Below are 9372 nucleotides of genomic sequence, written 5' to 3'. Positions count from 1 at the left end.
TAGTAAAATAAAGGAAATAATCACTTGCTGTGCCTCAATTTGGATTCTTCAATCGTTGCTATAATATGACGCATTTTAGTTGGCCGACTCAAAAATGTCCACTGTAAGGGGTTCCTTCACAAAAGGCCAATGGGAAACCTCCGAGTGATTTTCTAATATTGAAGAAAATAATCTCTGTAGCAAACAAACAAAACTTTAAAATCTCTTCGGCTCATGTTACCCGCAGACCTTATTTCAGGGTAATAACCAAAAACACATAAAAGAAAACACTGACTTTGAGACGAGGTAACCCCAAAACCTGTGGTTAAATAGGGACGAAGTGGCGCAGTGGACTGTGCGTTGATGGTCAGATCAAGGGGGCGTTGGGGACATACTTGCCAACCTTTAGACCTCAGAAATCGGGAGCATTTCAAAATGCAAAATTGGGGGGGGGAGCTAGTGGATCGCCGGAGCTGTTAGATTAACANGAGAAAAAAAATCGGGGATCGGGATATTTTATTTATTTTTTTTAAATACTTTTTTTTAAATGTTGTATTCAATGTTACAAAACAAAAATGACCATGTTCAAGTCTTAAAGTCATCCTGAGGCCTTAGTTTTGGTTTCAAATTACAGAACATCATGTATGTGTTGCTTCTTTGGGGCTTGTTTTCATAGACCTGGTTGCTTATTTCTCTCAAATCTGGCAACAGAGTGGGCAGGGCGCAGTGTCTAATTGTAGCAGTAAGCTAACGAGTACTGAAAGCTTTATTTTTGTTTTGATCCAATGCTGCACAACTGAACTGATCCAATGCTGCTGTGAAAGAAAGAAGCTATATCCATGTTGGATAGAATATCCAATTTAAATAAAAAAATAACCTTAAGGGACAACTTGAATGCTTTTTTTCTTTTTTTTCTCTTAATGCATTGCATAAAGATCGGATCGGGAAAAATCGGTATCGGCAAATTGTCAAAATCAAATGATCGGAATCGGATCGGGAGCAAAAAAAGGTGATCGGGACATCCCTAGATGTTGAGTAACCATTTACGTATAATAATTAATGGTATATCTGTTATTAATTGATGTCCATGTTTTTCTTTTGTTTGTTCCTCCACTCTTCTGAATTGTTGATTTTATTTTTGTTTGATTCAGTTGTTAAAAAATATAATTTCTCAAAATGCAAGTACGGTTGCTATGAGAATACAAGCATGGCAGACACACACACATACATGGGGGAATCTCACAGTCATAAACTGTATGTGATTCTGATAACTGCCACACAAACAAGAGGTAGCAGATCAGAAAGAAAGACAAGCTTCCCAACATGTGATGAAATCTACAAAAACATTGGATTCACAGATGGCCAACAGTGAAGGGAAATTGATCTCCGTCAAAAGCTGTTCGTTTTGTTATACAATATCTCAGTGTCAGAAATCAAGTGAGCCTTAAGTTAATTAATCCCATCCTGCCAAACCTCAGCCAATCAGGACGGAGAGAGCCAGGGGGGGGAACAAACACATCCGACATGAGAGTGACAGCCGTGATTAGACGCTGCCTCTCTGACAAAGTGAGTGTCAGAACCGCAAACTGTACTCTTCCATGTTCAGCCGACGCGTTCGCCAAGAAACATGATTTGCCTCCACATTAGCATAATCTTTGTCCTCCTCTCTTTCTGAGGGGATGAGAAGGAGCGAGGCTCAACAGAGGCAGAAAGAAAACAACACTCAGAATAGATAGAGAGAGGATTTTCCCACACTGAAGTGTTTCTGTGTGAAGAATCAGCAGCTGACGGACATGCTGCTGCTCCTCATTTACAAACTCACTGGGCTGACACCACTACTAAAAGAGGGGTGCAGGAATGAGTCCTGAAACCTCAAAATTAGTCAGTATTTCAACCGTTTCAGTTATTTCAAAGTCAATGTTGTTTATTATTAAAACCCCACTGGTGAATGTCTGAAGCTTTTAAGCTAGCAGTTGCTAACAAGCATCTAAATTAATCGACTAATCATAATCACACTGAACATTAGCCACCTTTAGCTTAGCAGAGGTGACGTGAAGTCATGTGACCGTGCTGTAGTTCCTTTATAGCCCAACATTAGCCGCCTTTAGCTTAGCGGTGGTGACGTGAAGTCATGTGACCGTGCTGTAGTTCCTTTATAGCCCAACATTAGCCGCCTTTAGCTTAGCGGTGGTGACGTGAAGTCATGTGACCGTGCTGTAGTTCCTTTATAGCCCAACATTAGCCACCTTTAGCTTAGCGGTGGTGACGTGAAGTCATGTGACCGTGCTGTAGTTCCTTTATAGCCTAATGTTAGCCACCTTTAGCTTAGCGGTGGTGACGTGAAGTCATGTGACCGTGCTGTTCCTTTGTAGCCTAACATTCATAATGCTAAAATCTAATTACATTTTATTGAGGCATGATGCTAACTTCAAGGTCGGCCCAGAAAAAAAAGTAATCACTGCAGCACTCTATACTTCATATATAAATTTGGATTTTTAAGTCCTAATGATTTGAGGGAAATATCTCATTAACATTTTTAAGGACAAATAATCTGAATACTTTATTTCTTTCGGTAGCAAATCAGGTTTTGAGACAGTTCCCTTGATTTAGAATGACAATACAAATAAAGTGTGGCAGGTATCACTACAGAGCCTACAACAGCCGTCTGAGTCATATTTCAGAGTTTGTTTGTTTGACTGAGTTTTCTGCAGAACAGAGTAGACACAGAAAACACTTTGTAGACTCAGTCTGCTCTTTCAAGCCTCGAATCAGCAAGAAACTTTTCATGTGGAAAAGGCTGAAAAAGGGGGCAGGTGGTCTTTGTAATGCAGCAGCCAGCAGGAGGAGAGGAGAAAATAACCAGGGAGCCTCGGACAGATGAAAGTCCAGCATCCTGAACCCCTCATACAGCCGTCCAGCAGGAGGTCGCAGGGTCATGAATCCACTGATCCATCCCACAGCGAGCGGCTGCACATTCAAAAGCAGGAGAGCACTTTCAACTCTCAGAGAGGAGGGGGAGGGCAGGCAGGGGTGGAAGAAGCACTCAGAGACTTTACTTTGGTACAAAAATAGCTATATAGATGCAGGAATGAGTCTTAAAACCGTGAAATTAGTTTAATAATAATAATAATAATAATTCCATTATTTTCCAGATATTCATATCGCTTTACAAATACACATTACACACATATCATACATGTAACGGTCATGTACTGTGGACAATACCCACAGGAGTAAATTCAGGTGAAGTGTCTTGCCCAAGGAAACAACGGCTTTACAGACGCGGGTTTCGAACTGGAGTTCCCCAACGCCCCCCTGATCTGATGATCAACGCACAGCCCACTGCGCCACTCCGCCCATCTTCACACCAAAAACTCATCAATGCGCTTTACAAGTACACATTACATACATGTAACGGTCATGAACTGTGGACAGTACCCACAGGAGCAAATGCAGGTGAAGTGTCTTGCCCAAGGACACAACGGCCTGACGCGGTGTTCCCCAACCATACTTGTCAACCCTCCCGATTTTCGCGGGAGACTCCCGATTTCATTGCCCTCTCCCGGTTTCCTCCCGGGGTCATATTTCTCCCGCATTTCTCCCGATTTCTGACAAAATCAGATTTACACACGACTGTTTCCACTCGGACTTTAATACAGCTACACTATTGTTTGGTTTCCATGGTAACACGTCTCTTTAGTAGCGCGCGCAACTCAAAGTCTGAGAGGGAGAGGCAGATATTCACAGAAAACAGAACAAGAATCGACAACTGCTCTACTCTCTGCTCACTCCTTTCCTGTAAAATACAGGTCCAGCCCACACATACTGTATGCTCCATTAAGGACGGTGCTTCAGGCCACAAGGCAGTGCACTTACAACTACAATAAGCATGTTAATGTTAATCTAACAGCTCCGGGGATCCACTAGAACCCCCCCCCCCCCCTATAGCCCAACNAAGAGTCCTCTCCTGCTGATGTTCAGGTGTATATCAGTATGTAGTGTCTCTACATACTGATATACACCTGAACATCAGCAGGAGAGGACTCTTTAAAGTAGAGACACTACATACTGATATACACCTGAACATCAGCAGGAGAGGACTCTTTAAAGTAGAGACACTACATACTGATATACACCTGAACATCAGCAGGAGAGGACTCTTTAAAGTAGAGACACTACATACTGATATACACCTGAACATCAGCAGGAGAGGACTCTTTAAAGTAGAGACACTAAACACTAATATGAACCTAGACAATGAGCATTGCCCGCTTTAAGAAGACCTTAGGGTGCCAGGAGAAGCACAAATACATTTTATCGTGATGCTACATGTCTGGACACGGGCATTTTCTTTCTGTTTCTTCATCAAGAGGATGCCGAAACATGTGAGAAATGGGGAAGGGACTTTTTACCTCTGGGTTAACGATAACAATGTTCTCTCTTTCCCTTTGATCTAAAGAGATGCTCTCACCTTAAAAGCTTCTTATTCTAGGACTTATTCAAATCATGAAGAAAAGCTGCAGTGCCACTTTAACTAGGGCTTAGTTCACTTACCTCCTCCTTGTATAAAAACACATGCATACAATAAATCGTTGGTGATGTGTGATATTGTCATTTCTCAAGTAAAAAGAATAGGGAGTCAAGCGTTTCTTATCATATAACGAGAGAAAGTTACTTTTGGAAAAATAAGGAATGAATGTCGAGGGGTTGATATTCACTAAACCCCCATCCACTTTATGTTTTATCAAAAATACTTAAAATCCTCCATGTCCTCACTCACTTTTCCATTAGCTTTGTAAATAACTCTACAATTATGGAAACCTTTTGTTAATATAAAACATGAAAGTAGGGATTTTCCATCACAGCCTGCAACGCTTTCATCATGTCAAATTAAATACTATTAGTCAAAAATATGACAACATCATTAAAAAGGCAATGACATGACTGATTAGGACATATTTTGTCTTAATGGACAGGATTCGTTCATGTCTTACGTTGCTATATCACACAAACAGTGGCCAAAGTGGAAAAACAACACGTTATAAAACAGAATTTGTCGTTCACCAAAGGACAAAGGTTCTGCCATGAATTAAATTAACTGATGGCACGCAGACACAACGTCATTATTGCCAATTAATTTTGAACATTTTTACAACAGATAACTAATGACAGGATCATTAAAAATGTCCTTCCCTTTGGGGTGAATAACAGTTACTAATTACAACTCGTCCCTCCACTACAGCATGAAAGGTCAAACTGGATCGCTGCCAGCACACCAACAAAAGACATTTTGACGAGAGCTTGATTTTTCTGCCTCAATTTTCGTCTCTTTTTTTGGGATATAATCCCCGCTGTGGTTTGTGCATTTCATCGGGCCACGGCTACAATTCCACTTGTCAAATGATCAAATAAACGAGCGGGACCTTCCTCTCGCTGCCAGCCCTCACACAGATTTGGCATTCACGAGTGGCGTCTTTTCAGTGCCGCGCGGGACGTCGTAAACAAACATTTGATCGCTCGTGGTGCCACCATTGTGGAGCGAAACTCTGATGGATGGAGTCGTGGTTCCACCGCTGTCCCTTTAGCGATGCACAGATGAAGGCAGAAAAGTAAATAAACAAAGAAAATGTCAGCACTTGAATGTCTCAGAGGCATTAGAATAGCTGCACTCCCTTTTGCATTACAGCGGAAAAAAGGACCTCGCCCTCACAGCTAAATTTGGCCAGCGAAGCCTTTTTTATTTCCCCACTCATCGGCAGGCAGAAGCTCCATTAGTTCCTCTGAGGGGGGGGGGGCACTCTGCACACGACTTTTCCACTCTGCAGACACAACAAAATCCATCCCACGATGATATATATAATTCACAATAAGTGCATTTTTTTGTATTTGTCCTGTGCCAGTTATATGGGGCTTTTATGTGTCCAATGACATGTGATTCCATTACATAGTCGGCTGTGCATGGTGTGCGGTGTGTGTGACGTGTGTGTACGGGAGCAGAAAGGTTCGCAGTGAAGCGCTCAATCGAGTTCACATTCAAAACAAATAATAAATCATTTCTCAACCAACATCAAAACAGGGTCAAAATGACAGTAATGTAAACATCCGATGCATAACGGCGTCTAGTTTCACGGTCATAAAGATTTTATTTCCACTAGTTTTACCAAAGAACTGTAAAGCCAGAGCTGGAAAGCGTTTTGCCTGATCGGCCAACCAGAGAGAACGGAAAGACCGAAAACCTTCTCTCGTGTTTCCTGGTCTGCCAGTCAAACACTAGAGGAAAACATTTCTGTGTGGATGCGTCTGGGGGGTGCAGACCCTCCCGGCACTCTGCTAGATCCAGACCCTTTCCCAGTTAACAGTTTATTCGGGGAAAAAGAGAATAATAATGTACAGCATGGTTAGAAAGAGAACCCTAGAGTGATGTATGCAAAGCAAGCATGATCAATCGAAAAATGCAAAAATAAATATGTCACGGTAATTGCCACAGCGCTGTGACATGCTGACAAGTTTGACATTTGTCTGTGAGATGCTGCTGAGATTACTGATTAGCTCAAATGACGACACAAAACACACAGAACTTGTCTCGTTTTGTTAAAGCTCCAAATCTACTGTGCATGCATGATGACATTCCCCGGCACCTCACTGGTCCCCGACGTCCCATAACTGCCTCGCTAACTCCAGCATGAGCACACAGCGCAGTAATGCTCAGCCTCAGCGAGAAAAGAAACCCAAACAACTCGTGCAATGTTTTCATTACAGCCCTGAGGCAGGAGAGGTGTCGATGTGGACACGAGGCCAGCGCAGCGATGTCACTCACAGATGTGGACTTGTCAGAGTGATGCAGAAAGACCTAATGAGAGTCCGAAGAGAGGACGGCCATCTGATCGTAAACAGTGCAGCCAGGCCAGCCGAGAGCCCGGTGCCAACGGGGACTTTATCGAGAAACTCAACAATGCGCACCACAGCCCAGCAGTCAGGAGTCGGCCTAATCTGACACCTCACTGGAGGAGAAAAGAGGAGTGGAAGGCAGGGAAATCATTTAGCTGTTTTGATGAGAGGATTTTTCTAGGGCTGCACGGAGAGAAACTTATAAATACTGATTTAATAAGGCAACATTCACACACTGTTTTGTATTTGTGCAGTGTTCGCAACAGAGGCAAAAAGCAAAGTAGTTAAACAAATATTTGCAGCCGTATAAAAGACTTCTCTGTACAGAGCATGTCTGTTGCTATGGTAAAAGATAGAGACATTATAATTGCAGTGTACAGGAGAGGGTTTTAAGAGGCTCTTCTTATGTTTTGGTATCTCAGAAGTTTAAATGTCAGTGGTGTTCGTACTTGCTTCGACTGGATCGTGTCTTCTTTCGAAACGCAATTACAGGCCCTAAAACAGCGGCTGTTCGTCTCCGCTCAGATGAAAAGGGTCTTGTGGTGAGTTTTAGCTTAAAAGGGTGGAGGGAGTTTGCAAAGTCTCCCTCAAGCAATTCCAAGCTGCAGTATGCAATCTGTGCATACGGACCATAGGCAGCGTGGGCAAACATTTGCAGCATTTGTCACCTTTTGATTTTTGAACTCTGATTTAGAAGAAAGAGTGCATTTTCTCTCGTCTCTCTTGATGTTCATGTGTTGGCTCGATGTGACCTTGGCAGGCGTTCTGTCTACAGCCCTCTCGCTGTCTACACATCAAACACATTAGACGTAAGCCACGTTTAAATGAACCCTGCAGGGACGTGGCTGCATGCAGTTTAACTACTCTCAGGAGAAAAGACTTGCACATTTAATTAAATTGATTGACCAGCTTATATTGCATTGTAAAGACCTTTACAATCAGACAACATTTGTGTGTGAACTACATAGAGTATGTCAGAGCTGGGTCATTCCTAGCATTCGGTGCCATTTAGGTCCCCACCACATTATATCATATATTTTGTATTTAAAAAGGTCTAATGCTTATTTTTTAAAAGCTTGGTTTTAAATGTTTATACCCTCTACCATAAAACAACAATGTTATTTAGCCAGGATATTAAAAATTCTAAATAATTACTCAGATTTTAGCACAAGTAGGCCAAATTGCTGTGTCCCCAATCATGTTTGCTCAACTTCTGCAACATATATAGAAAAAGAAATCAAAGAAATACAAACAAATTCTACATTTTTGTGAGTGTTGTTTGACCCTTTTGCTAATATTCCTCACCAAATTGAAATTGTTGTTATTAATTCATTTGTATTGAAAATAAAGTGTGTGTCCCCTGTTTGAATGTCCCCCCTGTTACTCTGATTTGAATCCCTCTGGACACGCCCCTTTACTATTCTACTATTTGTATGACTCAAGAAGAAGAAGGATACATTTTGAGTGGGAAATCATCTTCAAGAAGCAGAGTGAATGCGTTCTTCCTTCAACGTTTTTCTAATGTTTTAAAGAACTTAACTATTGCGGTAAAGCATAAAATGTCCACCCTGTTATGCCAAGGAAACGAAAAGGGCACATCACCGCTGTCATCTCATATCGACTAACTCTATAGCTTGTTCTTATAACTAATCGTGTTCTTCCGCCAATTCGGACTGAGTAGGTAAAAATACAAAACAGATGGCGAAACCCCTAGTGGACTGCAAAAGAAGATGCCGAATAGTCAGTCCCAGATAAAGAAAGACCAGTTCTTTCGCCAACTCAGAATACTGTTTTATAGAAGGTCGGAGTCTAAATGAAAGAAAAATCGACGAATATTTGTTTTCAATTAAAGTTTGTTTCTCATTCTAATCACTTGGACGATTTGTTCATCGTAGACTCGTACCTCGTACAATCGCAAAGACTACAATCGGTAAACACGGATATTCCACTGTCGTACGGTTACGTTTGACATCTAAGTACCCAGAATTATTTACGGACGGAAAGATAGTCACATCTAATTAACGTCGTAAGTGGAAAAAATTTTTTGACAGAGAAAGGACAACTCTTACTTTTGTTTGATTTCTTTATTAGCTGAAGGTCGAAAATCGTCCCCAGTAAGGTCGTAAGCCCACGGTAAAAGTCGATATAATAAGTTTTATTTTTGTAATTACAAAGGTACAAAAAAAAATAAATTAGACTATACTTACGACGTAATTTCATTATTCTTTTATAAAACAGCTTGAGTCCTCATAAATACGATGTAATAAATAAAAAAATGGCTAGGGGTCAATGACACAGCACGGGTGGTACAACTGACGACTGTTTATCATTGTCCCACCTGCCATTGTCCTCCCCCACTGCTAAAATACCGATTTGACCGTGAACGGATGTACAACACAAACGTATTAGTTCGAATCGTGAAGCCACTGTTGTCTTTGTTCGTATAAAACTTATCCTATATAGAGTGGTATCAAAATATTTACATTTGTTTACTAGTCAAGGTGA

This window comes from Notothenia coriiceps, unplaced genomic scaffold (assembly GCF_000735185.1).
Source record: "Notothenia coriiceps isolate Sejong01 unplaced genomic scaffold, NC01 NC01_scaffold00008964, whole genome shotgun sequence".
In the NCBI taxonomy this organism is placed as follows: domain Eukaryota; kingdom Metazoa; phylum Chordata; class Actinopteri; order Perciformes; family Nototheniidae; genus Notothenia; species Notothenia coriiceps.
Note: the sequence above shows the minus strand (reverse complement) of the source record.